This window comes from Balaenoptera ricei, chromosome 7, assembly GCF_028023285.1.
Source record: "Balaenoptera ricei isolate mBalRic1 chromosome 7, mBalRic1.hap2, whole genome shotgun sequence".
Lineage (NCBI taxonomy): Eukaryota > Metazoa > Chordata > Mammalia > Artiodactyla > Balaenopteridae > Balaenoptera > Balaenoptera ricei.
The window spans coordinates 46,295,103-46,311,420 of NC_082645.1; the positions used below are offsets into that span (position 1 = coordinate 46,295,103).

The 16,318-nt window shown below is 41.0% G+C and overlaps 2 non-coding genes across 2 annotated transcripts; one reads left to right on the top strand and one right to left on the bottom strand.

Annotated features, from left to right (window-relative positions):
- The first annotated feature begins 9,410 nt into the window (after positions 1-9,410).
- On the top strand, positions 9,411-9,482 carry TRNAA-CGC (transfer RNA alanine (anticodon CGC)). The gene has a single exon. It is a non-coding gene; the product is annotated as a tRNA-Ala (tRNA).
- Positions 9,483-9,765: 283 nt separating this feature from the next.
- On the bottom strand, positions 9,766-9,836 carry TRNAG-GCC (transfer RNA glycine (anticodon GCC)). Its single transcript has one exon. It is a non-coding gene; the product is annotated as a tRNA-Gly (tRNA).
- Between the last annotated feature and the right edge of the window lie 6,482 nt (positions 9,837-16,318).

The following is a 16,318-nucleotide window of genomic DNA, read 5'->3' on the forward strand; positions in this document are numbered from 1 at the left end:
TGAGGAACCTTAGCCTAATCGTGATTCTTTCCCCTTGCGAACGCCTTCTGATCCACAGGCTTGGCAACTTGGCCATGCAGCAATGGCGTTCTCTCTGTACCGTCTCCTAACCCTTTTGTAAAATGCAGAACATTTGTTTAGCAGAGGGCACCAGTGCTCAGAAAGCAGACCGGTCTGATGGTGTGCGATGATTCTGTCTTTTATCTGTCTTTATACTTGGGGGTGGGGGGAGGGTTCTTTATACCTGGACCACAGAGCAGCCATCTCCATGAAACTTTTAACTAACCCAGTAGACTTTGAATTTTATGGTGATGGTTGCACAACATTGTGAATATACCAAAAACCAATGAATTGTACGCCATAAATGGGAGAATTATATCTCAACAAAGTTGTTATAAAATTTTTATAGTGTGTAGTGTCACACCTGGATACAGTTCTTGAGTCTTAGCCCAAAGGGCTGAATCTCTAGATGCTGAGTCCAGGCAACCATGTTTTAAACAAACATTTCAGGTGACTCCAATGAGATGACCCAAGGTCCACACTTTTAGGGAAATCTAAAAGAGGTGCTACATTTTGGTACTTCCTCTAAACAAGAAAAGAAATCCCACAAAAGTTCAGAATAATCAATAATCAGTAAACAAGTAGTATAACCATCCTTCAGCAATCATGAATTTGATTCAGTTCATAATTCCCTATTATGAATGTGAATATTATCAGTACTGTAGGAACTGTGATAAATTTTTACTGGAACTAGGTCAGGAGTCCCCTCAGATAACTTATATGAGTATTTATCAGGCCACAAAGGAATTTTCAGTACATTTTCTTACTGAATCCTCACAAAGACCCTATTGAGTTGCAGGAGCTGTAAAAGCCACCTGTCTTCTACAGATGAGAAGGTGGAGATTCAGCGAGGGTAAATGTTTTGCCCCAAACACCTAACTGATAACTAACTGACAATCTGCTTGGATACCAGGTCTTCCGACTCCTAGTTCAGCACTCTTTTCACTATAAAAATCTGCCTAAAGATGCTTCCTCAGCATATACCAGCATGGCCTGCCTCTAACCCTTAGAAGCTATTGTTTGAGCACATTTATGAAGTTTCTATTATTTTTTTTTTAATTATTATTTATTTATTTATTTATGGCTGTGTTGGGTCTTCGTTTCTGTGCCAGGGCTTCCTGTAGTTGCGGCAAGCGGGGGCCACGCTTCATCGCGGTGCGCGGGCCTCTCACTATCGCGGCCTCTCTTGTTGCGGAGCACAGGCTCCAGACGCGCAGGCTCAGTATTTGTGGCTCACGGGCTTAGCTGCTCCGCGGCATGCGGGATCCTCCCAGACCAGGGCTCGAACCCGTGTCCCCTGCATTGGCAGGCAGATTCTCAACCACTGCACCACCAGGGAAGCCCAAAGTTTCTATTATTAATGATGCTAAGAAACTGTACATCTTTTTTTTTCTATCTGTATCACAAAAAGAAAATGCACAATTTAACACATTTACCCCCAATTTCTATAAACAGTTTTGTCTAAAAAACTGGATTAACGTACATCAGCAGTGGGGAGCATATGTGAATGTGTGTGAATGTGTGTGTATGTTGAGAGAGAGAGAGAGAGTAGATAAAAGGTGTTTCCATATGTTTGTGGAAAGAATGGAATATTATTCTAATGTGAAATTACAAAATAGAATTATTAATTTGTAGGTGAACTGTTAAAAGAAACGAACATGTATTGGATAATTACTATAAATCTACTTCCCTCCTCTCACCAATCCCCACCCCTCCCTGTCTCCATTCCTTAAAGACATGCATTGGGCTCATGGCCTGCTCCACCCAGACCCCACCATCTTCCTGAGGTGAATTAATGTCCCTGTGAATATCTCAAGCCTTTCAATTCCTTGATCATCTCATCTTTATTAACCACCTCCACTCTACCTTAGATACCCATTCCCATGGCGATGTCATCACCCTGAACTTCCCCATCTTTGAAATATTTGTTCCAAAGATCCCACTGACCACAGCTCTCTCATTTGACCTCAAGAAATTCTTCAAGCATCTGGTCAACCCATTCCTCTCTTTATTACTGTTTAGGAAAATCTTAGATTCTATGTTCATCTCTTCAGTTGTACCCTTTTCAGTTCCCAAATTCCTGGCCCCATTGTCCTTTCACCATAGGCACCTTCAGAATGTCTACCCAGGCAATCTGGCATTCCCCTTTCTCTGTGCCTACTGCTGACCACTGGCTCTCCACATTTCTCTCTTTAACCTCATCTGGATTTCAGTGCTGCCTGGAAATCCTTCCAGCTCCTTTAGACTTTTTCCATTTTCATCAACCCTGTAAACACGATAACTTGTCTAATAAGGCCATGTGGGTGGACTCTCTTCTTTGCAAAGGAAGTAGCTTTTTTCATGGAAATGTCTTAAATTTACTACCTCCAAATCTATACAATTAACTATATGCCAGAACCCATCTGTTCACACTTTTCTCTTGCTTCAAGAAGGTAGATGTGTCTTCTTTAAGGGAGACTTTTAAGATATTCTTCACATATCTTTGTTGTCTCCCTCTCTTCTGACTCCATATTTTTATTCAAACATACTGAATCTTCTTCTACCTTAAATTAAAAACAAAACAAAAAACGTTTCTTATCCCTAGACCCTCTTCAATCTACCATTCTTTCATTTAGTTGCTCAAGTCAGAAGCTTTGGAATCATTTATTCCTTTCTTTTCCTTATCCTCCATATCCAATTGATATAAAAGGTCTGCCAAACCCATTTCCTCAATATCTCTTTATTCATTCAATTTTCTCCTCCTCCATTTCCCATGCAAAGTCTCTAAACCAGTGTTGTCCAATAGAACTATAATGTGAGCCACATGTGTAAAATTAAAAATTTTCTATTAACGATAAAAAGTAAAAGGAAAGAGAAATTAATTTTAACGATATATTTTATTTAATCCAATATATTCAAATATTATCATTTCAACATGTAGTCATCATGAAAAAAGCTACTAATGAGATATTTTACCTTCTCGATTTGGATTAACCATATTTCAATAGACATATGTTGCTAGTGGCTACCATATTTGATAGTGCAGCTCTAAATCATCATCTCTTGCCTGAGCCCATCATTTCTTTGCTTGATGCCAGAAGGAAGCTTCCAGTGGTCTCCTTGCTTCCTGTTGGGACCCACTTCCATATGTTCTATAAATTTCAGCCAGAATGCTTTTTCTAAAAATAAAATCTCATGTTCTTTTCCTCTGTAGAACTCTGCATGGTTTCTCACAGCTCTATATGCTTTTACGATATTTACAAGACCCTGCATAAACTGGACCTTGTCTACTTTCCAGCTTCCTCTCTTCCTTGTCACATTCCACAACACAGCACACACACCCCACTAAAATATATTTTACTCCTGAGAGGTTTATGATCTTCTTGGCTTCGAGGTCATTGCATATTCTGTTCTTGCTGCATAGTTTGCTCTTCTTCATCCTTATCCCTATTCATCCTCAGTAGGCTAACTGCTACTCATACTTCAAGTCTCCACAGAAACCTTACCTGATCCCCTAGTCTGGATTATGTGTTCCTCTTAGGTGCTCACATGGAATTCTTAGTTCCTTCTACCATAGCCTTTACTGTACTATCAATGCTTTCTTTATATTCACTGCTTCCTCGCTTACCCGTAAGTACAGTCAGGGTGGTGGCAGGACTAACTTTGTCACTTTTTTATCCCCAGTTCCAAGCATAGTGCCTAGCATATGGTAGGTGATCAACAGATCTTCACTGAGTAAATGAATGAGTAAATGAATACATGTGACCTTTTCTTAAGACAAGAAAATTAAAAAAGAAGAATCTTTCCTATTTGCAAATTCTCCTGTGATTAAAGGTAGTTGTGTCTCTTGTCCTTTCTTGATTCCTTGGATCTCACTAATTTCCAGATGAATTTGCTTCAAAAGAAATAGTTTCTTTAAGGTAGGTATTAAAAGGTAGAGAGCATGAAAGAGCTTCCACTAGAAGAAAGACAGAAAAACTTCCCAGAGAGAATAACTGAATTGCATGGCATATATTAGAAGAATTAACGTTTGACTTTGTGGTGAAATAACCATTATTAAAATTAAACAATGACTTCCATGTCACTAAATCCAAGGGACATTTTAAACCATCGAAATTTTACCTGATTTCTCAGGTGGCAGTGTTTTTAAACTTATCTCCCTATTGAAACGTTCTTTTCCAGTTGGGATCCCTGAAGTCTTACTCTGGTTTTCCTTCTGTCTCCCTGGCTGTTCCTTTTCATTCTCCTTTCTCAGTCTTTAAGTATTAGAGTTCCTCAATGCTAGACCCTCAGTCCCTTCTTGTCTCATTCCCTGTTCTTTCCCTAAATAGTCTCATCCAATCCATGACTTTGTTTTCTCTATACCAGTGCTTCTCAAATATATATTTCAGCGCCAAACCTCTCTTCTTGTCTCCAAATTCATCATCTAAGTATCTACTTAAGATCTCCATTTGGAGAGATGAATGCACCCTAAATTGAACAGAATAAAAATGGAATTAATAACCACCTATAAAGCTCCCTCTCCCTCCAGTGTTTTCTGTTTCATTGAGTGACACAACGGTGCATGTAATTGTTTAAGTCAGAATACTGGGAATCATCTTGGACACCTCCTTCTCCTGTAATCGCTATTTCCATAAGTCAATCAATAGTTTACTGAATTAATATCAGAGATGTTTTACATTAACAAATATGTACAGAGTCCTTAACACATATATGTATTATATGTTATATATTATATTGTATTTATGCAATATATACATCTATATTTGCAGAGCAATAGAATTTTTTCTGAAGCTCCACACATTTATCTAAATGCTCTTCATTCCCTATTCTTGTAACAGTTATTGGAAACAGTAGTTTCCCTATCTATGTAACAACTGTTTGCTTCTTTCTACATTCACAGGAAATCTTTCATTCTCCACTTTTCCTCTTTTGTGCGTCATTTTGTTTTCTGTTTCAGATCAGTTGTGCAATCTGTATGTGTAACTTCTCACTGTCACATTAATCCTATTCCATTGTTAACACATTCCATTCCCTTACATCCCCCTCTTTTGAAGCTTTATTGAAGGGTAATTTACACACCATAAAGCTCACCCATTTTAACTATCAAATTAAGTAATTTTGGATAATTTTACTGAGTTGTGCAACCGTCACCATAATCCAGTTTTAGAATATCTTTTAGAATATCTTCATCACTGCAATAGAATCCTTTATGTCCATTTACCCTTAAACACCCTTTTAGCCAATTTCCCACTTGAAATTGTAAAGCCAGGATGTATTACATGCCTCAGTAGAACTCAGTGAGTGTTTGGTGCTATGGGGAATTCATATAAAATAAAATACAGTACCTAATCTCAAGGGGGCTAGCTAGTTGGTAAAATAAGACCTCAGTTGGTAAAATAAGACCACACAAGAAAAAATAGATCCTATTTCCCGCTTTTGTGAATGGGCCAGTATAAGACTACAGAGACTCCTGTCATTGAGCAGATAATCTAAATTCGGAAAAATCTTTCATACCCCATACAGATAGATTTTTTTTTTTTCTCCTTGCAGCCTTACAACACTCTTTCTTAAACTGACCATTGATAGTTTCCAGAAGTATGGGCTTTTTGTAACATCTTTTCTCTCTTAAATGTCATCTTAAATATGTACCTCCTTCTGTTTCCATCTATTTGTAACCAGAATCTAAATTATAGAATTTGCATGTTTCCAAGTAGAATCTAACACTGTTCAATAAATACATCAAATTATGATCACTATAATTTTTCACTTTGGGGTACTACTGAAAGGAGTAATGTTTATTAACTTTCTTTGAATTAAATGTAACCAGTAGTTTTTTTGTCTCTTGGGTTGTTATTAATAATTAACTGTGGTGATGAAGAATTACTAATAGTTATGACCCTGAGGAGCAAAATAATGTATTTCAAAGAGCTGCCTGTACCTTTAAGTGTTGAGTAAAGCAATTCAGTCCTTTTTCATCCAGGAAGTCACAAGCACAGGGCATTCCCAGGTGCCAAGTGCCGATTGCTCTGCTCCCATCCTTTCCTAGTCTCATTCTGAGCCCTTCTAACGGCCAGCAAATCATCAGGGACAGCTCACTGGAGGAACCCATTCATGTAACATGGGGATGGGGTAGAGGAGACAGGATATGTGAAGCTAAGAAATGTTTGTTTTCAGCACTTGAACACCTGCCTCCACCAGTTTTATGTTATATGAAGGAAAATACGGAGAAGTTGGAATGAGTTAGCTTCTTTCATCCTCTAGCAATGCTAATTTCCCAATGTGCAGGGCCCTGGGCAGTGAGTCCTCCACTGTCAGAGTTTTGGCAGGCTTGGTTGCTCACATAACTGGGTGAAGAGCTTGAGAAAGTACCTACTGGAACGCTATGGTTCTCTACCTTGTCTGCATATTAGACTCACCTGGGAAGCCTTTTAAAACTCCTATGCCCAGACCACCCTCAGACCAATTAAATAATTATATTTAGGGATGGGATTCAAGCATCAGAATTTTTTTTAAAGCTTGCAAGCTGCTTCCAATGTGCGGCCACATTTGAGAACCACTGGACTGGTGATAGACATCTCTTGGGGGTTTTTTTCCCCAGTTTTATTGCAGCATAATTAACATATTGTATTAGTTTAAGGTGCACAACATGATTTGATATATGTATATTTTGTGAAATGACTAACACAATGAAGTTAGTGAACAACCATCACTAGACATCTGCTGTTGTCATGAAAATAGCCCTCAAGCAGTGGCTCTCGGGCTTAGCTGCACACTGGGATAACCTGGGAGTTTAAAAAGATACTGATGCCTAGACCCACTCCTAGTGATTCTGACTTAATTGGTTTGGGAGGGGGCTCAAGCAAGTATCAGCATTTTTCAAAGGCCCTCTCAGTAATTCTAATGTGCAGACAGGAGTAAGAACTACTGCTTGAACTGGGAATAAACATCTTAACTCGTTGCCAGCTTAGAGGGAAAGATGCTGTATACCTGCTGGACGAAGATTGCCATGAGCTGAAGCGAGAACGTGAAAGGAAATGGGGACGCAGTACCAGAGATAAAAGTCACCTGCCTCAAAGTGGGGACGTAAGATCAATCGTTGTGAACAGGGTGTGTGTGTGTGTGTGCGCGCGTGCGTATGCGCGCGTGCACGATGTGTGTGACAGAGAGAGAGACTGAGAATTGGGGAAATTTGTCCCCAACCAAGAGAGATGTGCTGGGGGTGGAAGATAGAACTGAATTTTTTAATACTTGAAAATTTTGGACACTTGGTCAGCCTCTCTTCATCTGCAAGCAGAGCTGGGGCAGTTTTGTTTGCATATAGAATAGATGGGATCCAGAAAGTATTCCCTAATCCAAAAATGTGCCTTCTCTTTCACCTTTCCCATCGACCACAATGGCTGAAAAAACCGTCTTTCTCTTGGGTTATGCCAGACCAGTAAATCGATTTCACATTCTCTGTTGGTTTTAGAGCTTGGCTTCATTTTCTTTATCAAATGCACCAAGATAGGCCCTGGACTGTTTGAATAGGAGTGAACAATTTAAAAGAAGCCTTCTCTAGGCTTAGCTCTGAACCTTAAGAACAAAGGTTCTTGCCTGAGAACAAAGTCCCAGAAAAGAAGTGCCTCAGGTGATGGAGAAAGAAGCCATAATGTGAGGAAGGGATCCTAAAGAGGATGTCAAAGATGAGGTCACCAAAGGCAAACGTGCTTCCTTTACAATTAACTGAATACTGCAGCTGTAATTTGCACTGGTGAAAACCCTGGTTGGTGAAAAATGGTTCTGTCTCTGTTTCCCGACTCAGAGTCAGCTGAAGGTGTTCATGTTCTAGTGCCTCTGGATGGAAAGCAGGCGTTGGTTTGGAAATGTTTTGGTCTGAAGTAGAGCTCCTTAATGACTGTCCACTGACGTGGCTTTTTTTTTTTTTTTTTTTTTTTTAACATTCTGTATTATAGCTGTATTAGATCAGTATGTGGCTTGTTCTCATTAAAAACAAAATCTGATTATGAGCCATTATTTGTTGAAATTACTGTAAGCAAACACAGTAACATTTATTTTTAATCTAGGACTTGATTATGAAACTTGTGGTTTACCCAGAGTTATTTTGAAACTTCTGCTTTTCTGCTCTGGCTTTTGGCCTGCTGACTATTCCATTTACGAGGGGTGCTCTGCTGCAACGGAAAGCAGTGGAAATTCTAGGCCCTCACCGTGTGCTTGCTGGGTCAGCCTTACAGGTCGGCTGGAAGTGAAGGTAGCCCAGCTCCCCTGACACCAGATCTCTCCCCTGCTCTTTCCCATCAGGGTGTCTGAGGCTTCTCTCAGTCAGCCTTCACTTCCCTGGGGTGGTATCAGTTTAAACTGCACTGGGAAGGGTCAAACACACATCATTTCATTATAATGTAAGTTAGTTCATCGTATGACCTAACACTCAAAACAACTGGAGAGGCAATTTCCAAGGAAACAGGACTCGAGGTACATTTCTTCATTTGGGGCTGGGAGTACGATTAGCGGTTAGTTAGGAAGGGTTCAGAGGACAATAAAGTAGCTGTTAAGTGACTTACATTCCTATCACAACATAGTCAGATGGGTCCAAGGGTCCAAGGTGTAAATATCAAACAGCGAGCAGAGTGCATCTTGAGCAGGTACCTCGCCTCGACTTTATCATCATTTGTATAAGATTAAGCTACAAAGAGGGTATCGGTGTCATTTTCTTTCTTTCAGTTTGGGCCCCACGCAAAGAACACGTTGTGAAGTCATTTTTACCTCCAAGAGTTGGCTGTAATCCCTACAAAACCCAGTTTATGGGGACTTGGCGTCAACACGTCGTTCTCCCGAGATGGGGGGGGGGGGGCGTGGTGGGGTTTTGGGTGCGCACAGAAGGTCCCCACCGCTCTGCTTCAGGAGCTAGTCTCCTTTGGCCCCTGGGCAGCGTCCGTGGCTCTGCCCGCCTGCTGGCCCCTCAGTCGGCGTCGTAGTTGCGGCTCCACCCCGCGGCAAAGCGGCGGCCGGAACGCCCCGCCCCCCACCTCTGCGTTCCGGGCCGCCTGCGCAGTCAGCCCGCAGAGGAGTCGAGCTCGGGCGGGCGATCAGCGCGCCGACGTCCCGCCCCTCTGGCAGGGCAGGGTATCCGATCCCTGGTCGAGCTCCAGGCGTCCGGCAGGAGTGCTCGAGAGCTGGTCAAGTTTGCGGCCCACGCCGCTGGCTGCATGGAGTTCCGATACACCCTAGAAGCAATTTAAGGCGGTGTAGGAAGGGTAGAAGCGGGGTGTCGCAGAAGCGCTCACCAAAATAAAGTCTTGAAACTTAACTGTAGCAATTGGACTAGCGGTGGACTGAATGAATACCTATACCAGAAAAACTTCTTTCGGCTGGGGGATGTAGCTCAGTGGTAGAGCGCGCGCTTCGCATGTGTGAGGTCCCGGGTTCAATCCCCGGCATCTCCAGACAACCAGCGTGATCTTTTAAATCTGCGAACACTATGTGGCCCATTTTTGCTCATATATCCTAGGGCCCCCCAAAAACGTCTAAAAGAAAGGCCCGAAAAATACGGCAAATCTCAGGGAATCGGCAGTTTCGACTGCTCGAAGAAAAAGTGAAAAGGGAAATTATCGTTGATTTGTCTCTCTTCATTTGCGTAAAATCAATGTTTCTATGTTTTTATTGAACTTGTTTTGGGGATCTGAGATGTATGGGAAAAATGGGATAAGATAGAAAAATGTTAGTAGTTGCATTGGCCGGGAATCGAACCCGGGCCTCCCGCGTGGCAGGCGAGAATTCTACCACTGAACCACCAATGCTTACAGAAAATAGTTTCTTCTATACCCTACTAGATAGATATTCACGTGTGTACTGATTATTTTATGTTAATAATTATAAATTTATGTATTCAACATCAGAGGAAGCAATGGATTTTTAAAATTAAATAGCTATAATAAAATATTGAGTTAACATTTACATAAAAATCTCATTATACTTACTTCTGTTGAAGCTTATGAGGAGATTCTTTCCTCCGAAGTCGTCCTTGGTGAAGGAGGCAAATGAAAATTTTGTCATGTATACACAAGATTACATAATTACTTAGCTGTATCTTCAGATATTTAGATAATTTAAAACAACCACTCCCTTTTTATTTTTCTTATCTTAGCTATTCAGACAAATACATAAAGATATTTGTCAGGGTTTGGGAGTAGGGATGACGGGGCACCAAGTTATAAGAGTATATTGGAACTATGAGATCTGAACAGGGAACTTTGGAGCATTGGTGATTGACAAGTCACCTAAATTCTCTGAACTGCCCCTTCCTTCATAGTGAGAGACTTGATCCTGGGACCCCTTTCTACTCTAATAATATGAGTGTGATCATTTACCCTTAGTTTCCATGAAGTGTAAAATTGCAAACCACACACCAAATATATATAAGGGGGAGAAATTAAAGTGAAGGAAATTCATTCGTGGAAATGAGTCTAAATATAAGATAGAAGACTCTGGATTTAGGCATTATTGGCCCTTTATCTCTGAGAGGGAAATTCCCAGAGATTTGCAGGATCTTTGTTAGCCAAGAAGAATTTTGGGCGGGGGGGGGGGGGGGGGGAAATACATGAGAAAATAGCAGAAAACACATAGCACTTACTATGTGCTGGGCTATGTAAATAGCATTACATATGGACTTCAACCCAGTGAAGTAGGTATTTTTATAATTACCCTAACTTAACAAATGAGAATAGGCAAGATTGGAACACAAGTGGTATCATGTTTAATATTTGGTTGCTTAGCCACTGTCCTGTTCTGCCTACAACAGAATAAATCACTGTGTAGTTACACCAGAAATACTGCATGTGTAGCTCAGGAACACTGTATATCAAGAGTGGAGTTAAAGAAAGATCATAACACACTGCTGAAATAATGTAAGAACTTCTACATCAAGATTTATTTTTAAGAACTTTTTTTTAGTGTGTGCATACAAAGCAGAATTTGAAGAAAAATACATGACAGAATTATAAAGATGTAAAAGATATAAAGAGATCAGAGAATCAAGAAATCTAGACTACAATCTTAGTAACCCATGGAAGAACAAGTTCAAATCATTTCACCTCTCAGAACCTCAGTTCCTTAAAATAAGAGAACTAGAGGAGAGACGAGGTTTTAAAATTGCATTCTGAAGGGCTCTAGCTTTCCAGAAGTGCCTCAGGGCCACTAGCTACTGGGGCCTCACCTTCTTTTCCCCGGCCCCTCACTTCACCAGCTCATTTATAAACTCTCCCATTTATTTGCATTTGTTTGATGGGTTACAAGTCTGGAATAAAAAAAACATTGAAAAGCCCTCAACTAAATGACCTAAGTTCATTTGAACTCTGAAATGTTATGATTCAAAATAAAAAAGCAATCTAAAAAAACATCAGCATGAGAAACACTACAAAAATTTTAAACAGGTGGAAGGAATCAAATAAGAAGTATGATCTAATGGCAAACATTATTAGTGACCTACCAAAGGCTATTTTACTTTTTTTCTTCCTAAAAGTCTGGAAGAGGCTACCTAGCTCTAGGGACAAATGTGGTGCATTAAGCCAGTTATCCCATTTTCCTTTCCAAAGATTGAGTCGGGATGGGTTTGTGACAGTTCCTGCCAATGAGAGAAAAGAATGGTCAGCTAGGGAAAGACGGTGTGTATGGAAGATCTCTTTAGCCCTTTCTTTCTTGCTTGTAACACTGCCTTGTGAGGTATAATGCTTAGAGCTGCCCCAGTCATCTTGTGACTTGCAGGGAGACTGAGGATGACCCAGCAGAAAGAAAGAGACATTGCACCATCCTGGAATTTTCTCCAGCCGGATTTTAGGTTAGGTCAGATAATTAAGGATCTTTATTGTTTAAGCCCCTTTGAGCTGGGTATTTTGTTACACGCAGCCAAAGGCATGCAGGGTGTGTGTGTGTGTGTGTGTGTATGTGTGTGTGTGTGTGTCCAGCAGCAGTTCATACACTTTCTGGTACAAGTCTTCTATTCTGTAGAGAATCAATACCTTGAGATTTCGGTGAGGCTAACTTGCCCCTTCATCTCTATTTTTCTGTCACAGTGATAGGTCTACCCAAATATTTTCCCTTGCCACTGTGCTTAAATAGAGATGATATGTGACTATAGCAGGGGTAATCAGAGTCCTTACCAGAACTTTCTTTCCAGAGCTTTAAGCAAAGACTATATTTTTGATGTGGTGGGCAAACAGCTTGAATGTATAGCTGGGATTGTTTGTGGCCATCTTGCTTGTCCAAAAGAGAGAGGGACATACCCACCCCTAGTATGACATTGAGCCCCTAGAAGCAGCCATGCCTAACTAGAACAAATTCTGGATTTTGCGTTTATATGAGTCAGTAAATTGTCCTTATACAATAAGTTGTCTTTTATTTTTTAAGTCAGTTTGAGTAACATTTATATTGCTTGCATCTGAACAACACAAATTGAGAAGTTATTTTACCCCAAACAGTAAATTTAGAGAACTCATTACTCCAGAATGTGCTATAGGCTGAAAATATGAAAGTTTAAGAAGAGTTTAAAGAAATTCATCATCAGTGGTTGAATGACCAAGAGACAATAAAAGCCATACAAAAAGTTTGAAGGACCCATCCTTAGTTTGTTGGACTAGTATTAATTCTGTAGCAAAGGAAGCCACCTAACATTTTTTGAGCAGGGAAAGGATCAGAGCATTTGGAGACATGACCTGGCAACAGTGTGTCAGAGAAATGGAAGTAAGAGAAACTAAAAGTGGGGAAATTCACCTAAGAAGTGGTTACAGTGGGAGTGGAGAGGCATGAGGTCTCTAGCATGAGGCAAGGCAGGAGGAAGAAGAAAAATGAATCTAGAAATCCAACTTAAGTGAGTGGGAGAATAGTGGTGTATTGTAGGGAAGTCAGGAGAAGAAAGGACGGGAAGAAAAGGGTAAAGTGTTCACTTCTGGAAATACTGACTGAGGTAAGTAGGGGGAGACCCTTACTGGGCAGCTGACGTCTAGATCCGAAGAAATCAAGGCTCCAAGGTGGAGTGGGGCGTTGACTACACAGAAGTGAAAAGGAAGAATGTAGATGTGGAGGGAATCACAGAGAGAGCAGAGAGCTGAGGGCAGAGCCTTGGGAAGGTCTATTTTAGGGAGTGGCAGGAGTTGAGGGGACAAAGGGAGAAAATCAGGGGAGTGGGCTGTCTGGAATCTGTGGAGACATGGCTTCTCAGGCAGGCAGAACCCTCCCCCTTTGCTAATTCTGAGTGACACATCATGACAAATACTGGTATTACTGTGTTTCAGGGATATACTCTGAATTCACACCAGAGATGCTGTGGCAGGCGGTGATTTTGCCCTTGGTATGGTCAAGCATGGAAAGATCACAAGATGGCACACACTAACACTTTCCCTAGTCTGCCGGGCTCCCAGGCTCTGATGAGTGGCCCCCGCTGAGGCTGGCCGAGAGGAAGAAAGCAGGGAGTGCCATGAAAGGTTACACAGTCACGTCTCTTAGGAAACCTGGTCTTTGTGACAGCCCCATGGGCCAGGCAGGGGCTTGTAATTCATATCATAGCACCTTGGGACACTTGCTCAAGGCACCTGGTCCTGCCTGGTGTTGGCTCACCATGGAAATGTGGCCAGGCTTACAGCTGAAGAAAGCAAACCATTTAGAAGCAGAAGTAGTTCATAGAATGCATAGCCACCAAAGCAATGACTTTTTTTTTTTTTTAACCTTGTGAGTGATTGTATTGATTTAATACACACAGCTTATTTCTGTCCCAGGTTACAAACTAGCCCTGGGGAAATGGTGGAACCAGTCATTTGGATTGCCCTTTACTGGCTGGGAATTAAATCATTACTTATTCCATTTTAGAATCATAAGTAGTACCCCAAGGCCTACTTTCCTAAGGATTAGAATCAAGGCATGGAAATGAAGAATACAGGTGTAATTCTAAGATGCATGCAAGATGTTGAGAATGCAGCAATTTTTCCTGGAAAGCTGTCACTGCAGAATCCTCCGGCTCTCGATATGCTCATTCCTAGTCCTCCAGCATGTCCAATTAGTCAACACATCCGATTCCCCCCTTTTAAAATGGCATTGAACCTTGCTGTTCCTCCTCATGCCCATCCCTCCCTCCTACCTAGTGCAGACCCTTATCAGCTCACTCCTTGGGTTGCCTGGGAAACCCCTGGTTTCCTTTGCCATCCTGTGTACGGTTACCAGTTGAATTTTCTCCCTCCTTCTCCTATTCCTTCCCTCACTCCCTTCCTCCCTCTGTTTCTGATTTCCTTAAATTTTGAAAATGCAATCATTCCTTTATTGCTGGTTCAAAAATTGAATTAATTTCAAATCCATACAGAGTCCTCAGGCTATATGGGTGTGAATTCTTTATCCTTTTCTTTTGACACCCATCTCTGGATGCAGCGTTTATTCAAATACTCTTGAGCTGTGTCACTTGGTCTCTCACCATCTAGTGGCAGAAGTGGCTTTCCCCTCCTTTCCCAAGGGCTCCCTCTTCTTCCTCTCAAGTCATTTGGTCTCTTAAAATATATTTTTTCGGAAGTAACCCCTGCATATGGTAAAAAACTCAAAAGGTGTAAGAATACACATTAAAAAGTAAGTCTTAAAAAAAATAAGGTAACTCTTCACCCCACCGCAGTCCAGTTCCTGGGTTCCCTTTCCTACAGGCAACCCGCAGTCATTCATTTCTTGTGTTTCCCTCCACAGATATTCTACATAGATACACATATAGCATTCTACTTTTATGCACAAATGGTACAATACCATACACACTGTTGTGCTCATTGCCTTTTCTTTCTTTCTTTTCTCTTTTTTTTTTCAGAAAAATAGATCTCAGAAAAATTTCCTTCTATATGCATGTAGAGCTACCTCTTTCTTTTTCATGGCTCTATCATTTTTAACTGCCCTTTACTGGCTAGGAATTAAAACATTATTTATTCCATCTCACGATCACAAATGGTGCCCCAAGGCCAAGTTTCCTAAGGCTTTAGGTCAAGGCAGGTAAATGAAGACTGCAGCTGTAATGTTATGATGCATGAAGATGATGAGAATGTCCATTGCATGAAGGTGCCATCATTACCTTAGCCAGATCCTTAGCAGAGGACAATTAGTCTGTCTGTCTCTGATCTTTTGCTAGTGGAAACAACACTGCAGTGAATACTCTTTAACAAAAGCCATTTTGCTCAAGTAGGAAACATGTACACGATAAATTCCTAGAGGTGCAACTGCTGAGTCAAAGGGTAAGTGCATTGAAAATTTCATATTGCATAATTACTCCCAAGAGAAGTCTGTATTTTTTTTAAACAATGATTTCATTATATTACTCTTTTGCTCACCAACATCCCAGTTGCAACCACATTTTCTAAACCTTGCTAGATTCAGGTACATCCTGTGCAGTCACCCAGAGCCTCGCACTTGGATGGTAATGGCACACACCATAGCTTGTACGCAGCATGCAGAAGGAGTGGGTTAGATGTATTACAGAGCAACATGGATGCTCTCAAAAACATGATACCCAGTGAATAATGTAGGCTAGGGGAAAATGAGATATGACAATTAATTTACGTAAGTTTAAAAATAATGTATGTACAGCTTCCCTGGCGGCGCAGTGGTTAAGAATCCGCCTGCAAATGCAGGCGGGGGGGGGGGGGACTCGGGTTCGAGCCCTGGTCCGGAAGATCCCACATGCCGTGGAGCAACTAAGCCCGTGAGCCACAACTACTGAGCCCGCGTGCCACAACTACTGAAGCCCACACACCTAGAGCCCGTGCTCTGCAACAAGAGAAGCCACCGCAATGAGAAGCCCCCGCAATGCAACAAAGAGTAGCCCCTGCCCACCGCAACTGGAGAAAACCTGCGCACAGCAACAAAGACCCAACGCAGCCAAAAATAAATAAATTTAAAATAAAATAAAATAATGTATGCAAAACATGTTTTGTAAGGTCACATATAAACAAAAAGATGTATATTAAACACAATATAGTGATGGCTTATGGAGAGACAAAGGGAATGGAATAGGGATATGGGGATAAAAGTGAATAAATATATGAACAAAACAACAAAGAGGTGTGGTCCAATGATAATAATGAATCATGAACAGAAAGTATAAGTAGCTCAACTCTAGATAACTGAGCTCTCCCCAGCTCAAAAAGTGATGAAAAAGAAAAAGTAAAGCATATATGTTATAACAATGCAAACAACACAGAAAGGTATAAAATTGAAAGTAAAATTTTTCCTCCATTCTAGTATTCCTTCTCCTCCCCATTTCCTAAAT